General features: G+C 37.1%; 1 protein-coding gene across 2 annotated transcripts in view; it reads right to left on the bottom strand.

Moving 5' to 3' along the window:
• The window catches only part of ROBO2 (roundabout guidance receptor 2), a 1,653,426-nt gene extending 1,647,474 nt beyond the window's left edge, over nt 1–5,952 (bottom strand). The window contains exon 1 of one of the 2 annotated variants that reach the window (XM_033131291.1): nt 5,690–5,952. The gene's annotated coding sequence lies outside the window, so the exon portion shown is untranslated. The remainder of the gene's footprint in view (nt 1–5,689) is intronic. The other variant, XM_033131233.1, reaches the window with a different exon arrangement.
• Nucleotides 5,953–12,555: the final 6,603 nt, after the last annotated feature.

Genomic DNA, 12,555 nt, shown 5'->3' with positions numbered 1-12,555 from the left:
TAAATGAAATAAGTCAGACAGAAAAAATTGAGAACCTTATGATTTCACCATATGATATGTGGGATATAAAACTGAAAGCAACAAAGGAACAAAAGGCAAACAAAGAAACCAAAACTCATAGACACAGAAGATAGTTTAGCGGTTATCAGAGGGTAAGGGGGGCTAAAGGGGGTAGGATGAGGGAAAAAGGGATCAAAGATACGGTGATTGAAAGAGAACTGACACCGGGTTGTGAATACACAATGTGGAATATAGATGATGTATTACAGAATTGTACACTTGAAACCTATGTGACTTTACTAACCATTGTCACACACATGAATTTTAATTTAAAAAAAGAAAAGAAGTTACATCTGAAATTAAATCCTATTAAGCCAGTCTAGGAACAGTACCTAGAAGGTTCAAAGATTACTTTTCAAGAACACTACTTAGGAGCGAGTTTGTGATGCTACCTTTGCCAACAGAATTAAAATTAATTTGAAAGATTTTTCAAAGCAATATTAAAAACATTATGTCCATTTTTTCCTCTTATTAAAAATGTATCATTGCCCAATTGTCCACTATATTTATGTTAATTATATGAAGACCAGACCTGAATTATGCTACCATAAATAGAAAATCATTTAAATAGAAAAATCTCACTGCCTGCTGATAGAATGACAATACAATACTGTAAAGGGTGGGAAGAAATAAGTGCTTTGTGGGATAAATATTCCCCTTTCATCATCAAAACTTGTCCTGAAACCTAGCAGGCTTCTCTTCACATGTGTATGCACAGTAAAAGTTATAAAAATAATCCTTCTACTTTTGTAGAGTTTAATGGTTACAGAATATCAGAAGAGAAGTAGGAGATGGGAACGTTCTCTGCAAGACTGACATTGAATTTGAAGAGGAAAATAAAAAATTTGGAAATAATATGTAGAATATCTCCACAGAAATATGTGGGAGGACAAGAAACAATTTTTATTGAATATCTACCATGTGTTAAGTTCCTTACATAAATGATTTTACTGAATCTACTTGACATACCAACAACTCTTCAAAGCAGGCATTTTATTCACAGTTTGTGAGTAAGATACACAAGACTATAGAAAGGGAACTAGATCAGTACCACACAGCTAATAAAAGGCAAAACTAGGGTGAATACAATAGCAATAATAAAAATAATAATCTCACCCTAATTGGACCTGAGGCAATACTAACAAGCAAAACATGAACAAAGAACCTATAAGGGAGATATTAGTCATCTCCCCATTTCATAGAAGAAGCGACTGAGGTGAAGAGAGGCTATTCCATTTCTGTCAAGCTCATACAACTAGCAAGAGGCAACTTCAAACCCAGGTCTATAAGACATTTTATTACCCCAAGATGCATGCACATTATTTCAAGGATTAGCTGAGACGATTTTTGTTAATCCTGAGTAATACTTGATAACTATGCTATAATTTATCCTTATTATTATTTATTTAGTTTAGAAATTATTGAACTTCTTTGCTTGTCTTTTGCAATTTCATTCCTTTTTCATATTACAATTCTCCAAGAAAAATAAAGTTCAACATATGTGTCATTTTGGGTTGCAAATTTTGGAGCTCAATTAATACATGGCACATCACACTAAACTGCTATTTTATTCTGGAGTGAAAAAAAAGCAAATGTCTCAGTAAAAAACAAGTGGATTGTTCATTCCTATATCCATAATACAACTCATTAAGTGTATATTTGTATACAAAAAGCATGATTTCCTATAACTCTTCCTATGCTTCATACAGTCAAATGTTTGGTTCAACAAATCAGAATATTCCATGAATGATATATGACAAAATTTTGCTCAGCAACTTCTGCTTTTTCTTTCCTATCAGCCCATTTTCAGGATCAAACACTTGTGTTAAAGTCAACATTCGAAAACAAATTCCTCTACCTTTGCTTAGTTACTCTTCAGTTCTGAATACAATGTGTTTTTCCAGTTACCCTGGAACTGAAACAACCATAAAAACTGTGGTTGCCAACCATGTCCATTGTTCATTACGTCTCCATATTTTTCTGCATTAAACCTGCTCTCATACTCCCTTATGCCATCAGTGTCACCACAAAAAGAGATAAAGAATGAATCTCATAATAAACAACCATATATACACTAAAGCTTAATATGTTCAATCATTTCCCTAATAGCCCTTGGAATTATTCATGGTAAAATGAGCAACTAAGTGAACACTGCACTTTTAAAAAAGTAAAGTACAAAATTTAATTCATACCTCTGCAAATTTTTACCCAAGAAAGCATGACCCAACGGGCCTCACATATGTGGAAGGAAGAACTCACTTTTATCAATGAATCTTCATGATACAGTCCTGCAGCAGGAATTGTCACTGCTCCACCCACACCTACTATGCACTCATCATTCTCATATTTCTGGGTCAGATGACATCCAGGGCTAAGCAGTGACTCTGTCCAAAGGTTTTCCTGGGTCATCAGAACAGGCTTAGCCAGTGCACAGAGTTACCCAGAAGTTCTAGGGCATCGAGGGCCCTCCTGGCCATCCCTGAAGCAGCCCTAATCAGTGATGAAAATTTATAAAAGAAACTGCCCTGTTCCCTTGCCCCTCTGTTGAAATAACTATGGTGCATATTCTGTACCGCCGCCCATAGAGCTCTAACAGGACTGAGTCCTACATGCTCATCTTATTTCTAACTCACTGTATGACACAGATAACTAGAAGTTGATTGGTATTTTACCACAATGTATATGTAAATCTCTCTTGATCAGGAAGGTTTGTAGATAAATATTTACATATAAAGAAGTACAGTGGTCCCTATTTTTTCCAGGGGGGGGTATATCTCCTCTTCTTATCCTCCTCTCTCCTCCCTTCCTCACTCAGCTGTCTATCCAAAAGAATTGCAAAGGAAGAGAAATAAAGCATTGGTCAGCACTCTCTCAGAAAGGTTAAAATGATACGGAGAACCACACCATGCTTGAGCTACTCTACTGGATCTGAGAGAAGAGGAGCTTTTGAGATTCCAGAAATATTATTTTAAGCCATCCTTTTAATGCCAGGGCCTAAGAGAACGGGTCAAATGGTCAAGAGCCATAGAGCTTATTATTATCCTGATTCATTTCAGACTACCTGAGCTATGAGTGTCTATGGAATCCTGCAATGAGATGCAAAGTTGCGTACTGCATCCTCAGTGCCCAAATGCAACTAAGATTTGTATGTAACATGGAAAAAAAGTTACAAACTGTATGAGACTCCAAGAAGTTTCCTATCCAGTATTTACTGCTCTTGCTCATGTTCTTCCCACATGCCAAACTCTCTGCTGAACTCGCATGCACACACAAACATAGCACTTCCACCACCCCAAAAAATAAAAACACAAACTATCTTTGGAACTCAAATGGGCTCTTTGAGAGCCTATGTACAGCAGATTTTTATCACTTAGGAATGAGAAGGAACAAAAAAGTGGAATCAAGGTTATAGGTTTTGTTTTCCTCTCTCAAGAGTTATAATAATCTTACTTTGAACCAGTCCATATCAAGACACCAAAACACTCATGGAATATATGTAACTTGGATAAATTTTTATGACTGTGGTCACATATTAAAAAGCAAAACCATTCAGTTCCTAATTCTCCTCTTTTTGTAAATCATATGTTATACATACATTACCTTCCAATGTCCTCAAGAAATCTTAAAGACTATTGACTGTGAAGTCTGGCAGTTTACTGTAAAAGCACGTTGTAGCTGTGTTTCATGTTCACACGAAGCAGTTTTAAAATGCATTGAAATGTTGGCTGCCTTTTATTTTGATTATAAGACATGCAATACTCCCAAATATGCTTGGTAAATACTGAGTTTACCTTTCCATCCACTCTGATTAAGGAGGACGCAAGTTCAGCTGCTAGGACTTTAGAAGGTATTTGAAGGTGAAGAGCATATGAGTATAACTCTGCACCAGTATCTTCTATGTAAAAGAGTAAAACCAGTCTTAAGAAGAAAACAGAAAAATAACAGAATGTTTTAAGGTGTTTATACATAAGGCAAATTCAAGTATTACTACTGCAATAAACTCAACTAAAAGCAGTCATCCGATTTTGGGGAAAATAACTGAACTTGAAGTTAAATAGTATAGACAAATTACTGGTTAACAACACAATAATTACAGAAATTGAGGAAAATTAATCTTTCTATGCCACAGTCTGTCACCAAAAAAAAAAAAAAAATGGAACTAATATTACTGTTCTCTCGATACTTCTGTAAGAAATTAGAAATGGAATATATGAGAACCTGGCTTATAGTAGTAGATACTCAATAAGTAATTATTGAATCCAAACTGTTAAAGGAAGAAGAACAAACTAAAATATTTTATTTTAATTACTAAAACTGTAGATGCATATGTCTCACTTTGAAAAACTAGTAAGCTCTCCTAAGCACAAAAGGACACTGGGCCTCTACAGAGAATGTAGTAAGTATTTGAAATATATTTAAATTGTATCCCCCAATTTGGCTCTGATATTTATTAGCTAAATTTATCATTTGTATATGTCACTACTATTAAAATGCACAGTCGCCCACATGACTAACGATATGCCCAATGATTCTACTGAACAGTATCCAGCAAGGCCCACGGAGTAAGGATTAAATTCAGAGACAAAAAAATAGTTGCCCCAGCCACCTAAAAGCAAAACATTTAGAATACTCTGGTGACCATGATGATTATAAATTGGTGCTGCTAGTAAGAAGGCAACTTCTAAACCAAATAAAATCATAACACGCCTTAGGAATTTTGCCTCTCACAGATACACACATTAGATTTAAAAAAAAAAAAAACTGAAGCAAATGTGAAAAAAAATTAAATTAAGGAAGTTCTGTGGGTAATGTCCATAATTTCATTCCCAGAATTTCTTCATCAATCACTTTCCCCAAAGTCCTTCCAGGAAAATAAAGTTGCTGTCCTCTTAATGTGAACTCACCACTTTTCCTATAGCATTTTCAGAATGAGAAACAGATTTCCCGTCAGACACTTAAATGTTGTACTGCTCAAGAAACCCAACACGGTAATAATTTTGGAACAAAGGGTAAAGAGGAGATGAGTAAATCAACATGGCTTTTAAGCTCAATTGCTATCACATTTCTGAGTCTATCCAGAGAGCCTTAAGTTCCCTGCCTTAATAAGGGTACAGAGCAAAAGAACCCCCAGTTACTCAGAGGGTTACCCCCTGGTAGGTGAATCAGGGTGAAAGAAATACCACTCCCCACTTAGAGGGCAAGCTTATGGTGTCCCATTGTATACCCAAATCCCCTACTTGCGCACCTTCAAACCCTTTGACCTGACTTGGAAAACTGGGCATAAGCCAAGGAGAAGGAGGGACAGAAGGACAAAAATAGGCTGTCACAAAAAGAAATGACTATCTAGACGGCTTTTATATAAACATATATAATTCGTACATTTGGGGACATTTCCTAAAACTCCGTCACTTCAGCTGAATTCCATCTGAACCCCACTATCCTTGCTGTGAGGATCACAACCACCCACCGCCTACGTGCCCACCGCTGCCTGTGTGTAGCCAGCCAATACCCCTCTGTCCGTGACTTTGGGAAATACTGCAAAGCCAGCAGCGCTTAGGGAGCTGAGCAACTTCGCCAGTTCCAAACGTCTAGCTCAAGACTTTTCAGTACACCTCTCTGTTCAACTCACCTGGAGTCAGGTCTGGATGGCAGCCTCCACCCAGAGGGACTGGGAAGCAACCCCGGGAAGCTCAGCAGCGTCTCCCTGAATAACGAGGGCAGTGCAGCTGAACAGCTCCCCCGTCCTGCTGCTCTGGCTGCTCCCAGATTTCTTCCACTCCCCACCCGGAGCCGTCCTTCCTTTTCTCTCCTCTCCCTCCCACTCCTGCCGCTACTGCGCTCCCTCTTACTGGCGGTGGCGCAGAGATCGGAGTCCTCCCGCCTCCCCCCTCCTTTCTCCCTCCTGTGGGCCGAGCTGTCCGTGGAGCTAATGAGGAGACTCGGGACTCGGGCTCCTCCGGGCAGGCTGTGCGCACAAGCCCCTCTGTGACACCGGAGTCCGCGGAGCTGGGCTGCAGAGATGCGTGTGCAGCCACCGGAGGAATGGGCTAGAGGAGGCGACCAGCTGGACCCCCTAGAAACTAACACTCTCCTGTCTGTTTAAATAACCAATAACCCGACTGCTTCCTAAACATCTCCAGTAATTCACAGGTGCCAAAAAGTAAAGACAGGGGTTGAGGACATCATTGTATGCGAATACAATTCTCTGTACAGAGATGACTACTTGGCAGGTTCCTAGGACTCACAAGTCCAAGGTGTGGCATAGGATTTTGTTTGGTTATTGTGACACATTTGAGGTATACTCTAGGGTTCCTTACCAAACCAGCAATTTCCTAGTAATGACAACACAGATTCCTAAGGGAAGGCTACCTATACCTGTTAAAAATCAAGCTCTTCATTTAAGAGCCTCCTTCCCCCTAGCCCCAGTTCAGCTTTACCACAGTTCTGTGAAGTAGTGTAGTACGCGCTATTGTATTTTATATGTTAGGAATTAGAGACTGAGTAACTTGCTCAAGGTCCCAGAGAGTCTAAGTTTCTGAGACTAGATAACAACAGAGTCCATACCCTGTACACAATGTCTTGCAGCATCTTGGATGACACTGAAAACTAATAAAGATAATAAAACTATCACCAAACTCATACCAGGAGCCTGATGAATACCCCAGTTATAGTGAGACTTGTGAGTCATCAAGCATTCCAAGTGACAACAGTTCAGATGCATGCCAACTATGGTGATTACTTATAAAAGAATGACAGTCAGAATTAGGAAAGGCAAATAATATTGAAAACACTCACAATGAATTTTCAGCCATATGTGAGTTGAATTTCTTACTCTAAAACAGAAGTCAGGTGTTGGCTCTTCCAAGAAGCCTACAATGGGCTTTTTGGAAGTAGGCCTAGTAAACCAACAATATGTGTGTTTCCCATTAAGAATATGCAATTACTAATTAATATTAATTAAAAAAAATATCAGTAGTTATTTACTTCAACTAATCTTATATGAAAAATTCATTACCCATTCAAGCTCCCAGAATATTAAATAGCATTGAAAGTCAAATTTATTTAACCTATAAAAATATAGAGAGTTAATAAGTAATTCAATTCACTTCTTTAATAATGCATTTCTTCCTTGGGCAAAGAATAATACTTCCTTCTGTGGTATAAAATACTATAGTATGAGTTTTATATTTTCTTTGTAGAGATAGAAGTATTAAGAAATGTACAGTCAGACTTCTTGTAAACAAATCTATTCTGATTATTCACCCTATGCTCCACTCCAGAAATTATTCAAAGAGGGCTTTATTTCTCCTTAGTTTCAAGTCAACTCAGGGGTTAAAAAAAATAAAAAGAGGTCATTTGTTCACAAAATGTGAGCAATTTTAAAGCAAGTACATCTGTCTAATTAAGAGTAAAGTTTGCCTGTCAACAATCATAAAAGACTATAATCAAGGTATGACGAACTATATTCTTTTTTTTTTTTTTAAGGTTTTTTATTGGGGAAATGGAACAGGATTTTATTGGGGAACAGTGTGTACTTTCAGGACTTTTTTCGAAGTCAAGTTGTTGTCCTTTCAGTCTTAGTTGTGAAGGGCGCAGCTCAGCTCCAGGTCCAGTTGCCGTTGCTAGTTGTAGGGGGTGCAGCCCACCATCCCTTGAGGGAATCAAACTGACAACCTTGTGGTTGAGAGGATACCCTTCAACCAACTGAGCCATCCGGGAGGCAGCTCAGCTCTAGGCAGCTCAGCTCAAGGTGCTGTGTTCAATCTTAGCTGCAGGGGGCGGAGCCCACTGAGGAGTTGAACTGGCAATCTTGTGGTTGAGAGCCCACTGGCACATGTGGGAATCGAACCGGCAACCTTCAGAGTTAGGAGCACGGAGCTCCAACTGCCTGAGCCACGGGGCCGGCCCTACATTCTTCTTCTTAACATTACCACTCCTTCTAATTGAACACACCAAAATTATATATATATATGTATTTCCCCCCTACCTAAACTATTTATTGATTTTGGCATAATATCATACCCATCCTCCAATTCTCAGTGTACAGGTACCCATAAATCTTTCACTTATTCACCTAGCCAACATAAGAATTTCCCTTCTTTAAATGTTAACAACACTAAATTTGTTCCTTCTTTGCAGTGCTTACCCTCAGTTTTTTAAACTTCTTTCCACATATAAACTATCCTACCAATTATCATTGTATAAATAACAGAACTTTTTGTAAAATATGTTGAATAAAAGGCTAAAATATTTATGCTAAACTTTCATATACTTGCAAAGGCCTAATTATTTTTCCTTAAAATTTTACAGACATATATTTCATCTGTTCATGTAGACCCTAAGCTTCTAAAGGTGAGGGGATTTTGTCTATAAATTTTACATTTTTCACACATTATCAATCTAAATCTCTGAACCAGAGTAGGGAGCAAAGTATTTAGTTAAACTGATTTATTCATTCCTTCATTTATTTATTTGAAAAATATTGAGTCCATCCTAATTTTTTTTAAACCATATGCAAGATATGGGCTGTACAATGATGGTCAAACTTGATATGGAACTTGATCTCATGGAGTTTATAGTGTAGTAATGGAGAGTGATGAGCAAATAATAATAAATTTATACATTCTTCCTAAATAAATTAAAAGTCTACCTGAACTTCTTGGCCAAGGCCATAACATGAAAGCAAAAGAACTGCCTGCCTGAAAACACTAAAAGCAATTTTCAGGAGGGTCTCTCTGTTGAAATAGTACATCTCATTATGGCCATAAAGAGAAAAATCAGTAACTGTGCAAATGACAGCACATGTGCATCTTTGTGGTTTCTGACCATTTCACTTCCTCAAAAGCAAGACCACAGGCTTTTCAACACCATAAATAGCATTAATCTTGGCACTTCATTCTGTTTTTATCTAAAGTGATCTTAATTTTTAGCTGAGTCTCATGGATTTTCTGGTGAAAATATTTTCTACTGAACAACTGTCTAGTGAAGGTTCCTTACCACGAGTCATCCCCATGCTCAAGCTCCTTTTTCTGATGTCTGTTTGCCTTTAGTTTACAATGACAAAATTCCTTATTTACTTCTATTGGTTTTATACAAGAAAAGGGGAGTTAGAGGAACAAGGGGAAAAGATGGTAGAAAGAATATCTAAGGGGCTATCACAGCATCTCAATTCAGGATCTTTTTGCAATTTAGAGAAGGGACTAACATCCACACCCTAGAATGGCTGAGGCAGCTCACATCTAATCATTTTTTATGACCACAATTTCCCCCCCACAGTTATAAATATCATAATTCTATATATGTAGAGGTGTTCATAAAGTGGAGTTAGGGAAGGGAATATAAACTAGTAAGCAATTGGGAGGAAAAATATGCCACAAAAATCACAAAGTTTCTAAAAGAGGAAAAAGCAACCTGCCTGTTTGAACGGATTTGAAACAGCTCATAATTTGTAGCTCTCTATGTTGTCCATTGGCTTAAAACATAACATAAAAATCAAGGAAGCAGCTAACTTTGAGAAGGATCTCTACTGGATCTAATCCCTAAAGTTTTCCACACTTTTTTGTTTGTTTGTTTTTAACAAAAAGGGCATGTATTTACATCTCAGAAAATAAAATGTGCTGTGTTATCAACATGTAGGACAAAGAGAAGCATGCCTTGGTGTTATAAAAGTGAGCTGTCACTAGAACAGATCACGGTTTAGCATCTTCTTCACTCACAGGCTGAAATTTTCACCCTGGAGTAACGCCTTTGAATGTGGCAGGGGATTGCTTACTGAGAGCAAATATGTTGGGCAGAGAAGCAGATAAATCTTTAGACTAATATATCATTCACTAAAGTTTTGCACGCATTTATATATTTATCCATTTACTTCATGTGACAAATATATTGGAGGATCTGCTATGCACAAGAAAAGATGGAACCATCTTGCAAAATAGAGGTTACTTGAAGAAATGGAACTGAGAGGTGAAGTTCAATGATAGGAATGAAAAGATGAGAGCAAAGCAGGAAGAGACCTCCCGCAGGAGACGTTACAATTTGGGAGAGAGTAAACATGACTGGTGAGGGCTGATATTTTAGAAACTTGAGTTAATTTAATGACTTTGAGTCTCAGTTTCCTCATCTGTAAAATGAAAAAAATATATAATGTTAATTGCTTCATAGCTCTTTGTGAGGATGAATTAATCTATGTAAATGAAGTACACAGAACAGTTCCTAACACATAGTATGCACTAATGTTTCTGATCATTACATAAAGAAACACAAATTCTGGAAACAGTAAGATATGGCAACTAAAGGCAAGGCATAAGGAAGGCTCAAAGTTCGCTTTGACATTTGGCTGAGGGCTGCCTGGAAAAGACAGCTCAATTAATGTTACATGTAGATATTATATGGGGATCATTCCCCCTACTCTCAACTCCTCTAGCACTTTGCCAGATGTTTTATTACACTTTTCAGTTTCTCTCTTGAATTATGGTTATTCATGTAATTTTTTTATTCCTATAAAAATAAGTTTGTAGTGAGACATTATTAAGAAGCTCTGTCAAAGTCATCCTTCTATCTCCTACAGCAAGTAACCTAGCAGTAATAAATCAATGTCTGTCGAAGGAATAAACATAGGAAAATTATTTCAATGATTTCTTTGCTGATTTTTAGTCAGAATTATATCATTAGTGGTGAGAGAGAAATGATAAATGGTGAGGACGTAAGGATTAGAATTTAAATCTAGAATTCTGTATTATTTGAGAAACTGCCATACTTTCACTTCTGATGAAATCGTGACTATACACCTACACATATTTAATGTGTGTATGTGTGTAGGTGTACAGTCACGATTTCATCAGAAGCACACACACACACACACACAAACACACATATTTGTTGTTGCACTAAGTGTGGTCTGTCTGTGGACCAACAGCATCAACGTTTCCTGCAGCTTCTCAAAAACCACACCTACTGGTCAGAATTTGCATTTTGACAAGACCCAAGACCAACACTTAAGCATGAGAAGCACTGTTTTATAATTCTCTTTATGTCACATTGCCAGTGAAAGAATATACCATAAGTATGATGATAATAATAATGGTAATGTTAACAAAAATGCAACTAACATTTAGAAATCTTATAAATCTCGTAATCTTGCTCTTCCAGATACAAAGCAAAGTCTTCTATATAATACTTGTTAGAATTCTATGAAACTGCCATTAATAGCATCTACTAAACTGACTCAGACATTTTAAGTACCTTCCCCAAGGTCACAGACAGCCAAGTCACAGACCAGATTTTTAAACTCTGTCTGCCTCTCTCCAAAGCCCATTCTCTGTTAAACTCATGGTTAATACATTTGCTTCCACCTTCAATTTCCGATGTTTCTTTTTTTTTCTATTTCATTAACTTTATTTATACATGATCAATTTTTTAAGCCTCTCCAATACTTTTGGAACATAGTATATTATAGATTAATAAGAGGAGTACCAAATATCATCCATGAGAAACTGTGATGAAGTACTCCAAAAGTATTGAGTCTTGTTTTTTTCAAAAATTCTTATTTCCAAGCATTTATCTTAACACAAAGTAGTCTTTATACTTAGAATTTCTACCTTGCATTTCTCAAATGGAATAAGACTATTAAATGACAAAATAATTACATGAACAACCTAAAAGATAAGAATTGCTGTATAAGAAAAATTAAGCATAACTATGCCACATCAATGACATCTGTAAGAATCATGGGAATTCTATTTGGTATGTAGTATTTCGTTCCATTCTATAGTGTTGTCACAAAGTGTCTGTACGATTCACTGCACATTTGGGGATAATAAATCACCTAATTAGGCTTGGAGATATGTAAAAGTTTACAGTCCAAGGAAGTCTAGCAGATATTCTCACTTACTTCTGAGACATCACCTCCACTAATAACTCCTTTTCCTATACGAAGGTGCACAAGAAAAGCATTTACTTTAACCCCAGCAACGAGTGTTACTTCTGTGTACCCAGACATTTTAAAGGAAAGATAGGCTTCTAAGAGGGTAGAATTGTGACCTTGGTCCTTTTGTTGGGAGAAGTAATCCCTAGCCTTACTGTATTTTCCCCAAAGTACCCTTGTGTTGGTTTTCCTTTCTTCCTGGCTATCACACGTCCCATCCCCCACTGTATCAATTGCTTTCTGAGCAAACTGCATAAAACCCCCAAAGGGGACTGAGAATAATGCAAAATACTACTCACAGCAGCATATTTCCATGTTGTTACTAATAGTTAATATTTTCATACATAGAATTCAATCTGTAAATGAGGACACTGCCATTTACCACCTAGAGCAGATATGCTCGAATATTAGAAGTAGAAAGGCCTTAAAGATCTAAAAACTGGGATTTGTCAAAACTGTCTTAGTAGAGATGAAGGAGATGAGATCTGGATAAACCACGGAACTTCCCTGAGGTCACACAACTAGATAGGCTGAAGCAGATTCTTTTTTTTTCTCTATGACATGTATTACTT

This window comes from Rhinolophus ferrumequinum, chromosome 2 (genome assembly GCF_004115265.2).
Source record: "Rhinolophus ferrumequinum isolate MPI-CBG mRhiFer1 chromosome 2, mRhiFer1_v1.p, whole genome shotgun sequence".
NCBI classification, from domain to species: Eukaryota; Metazoa; Chordata; class Mammalia; order Chiroptera; family Rhinolophidae; genus Rhinolophus; species Rhinolophus ferrumequinum.
The sequence above is the reverse complement of the archived record's forward strand: the minus strand, read 5'-3'. Positions and strand labels throughout refer to the sequence as shown.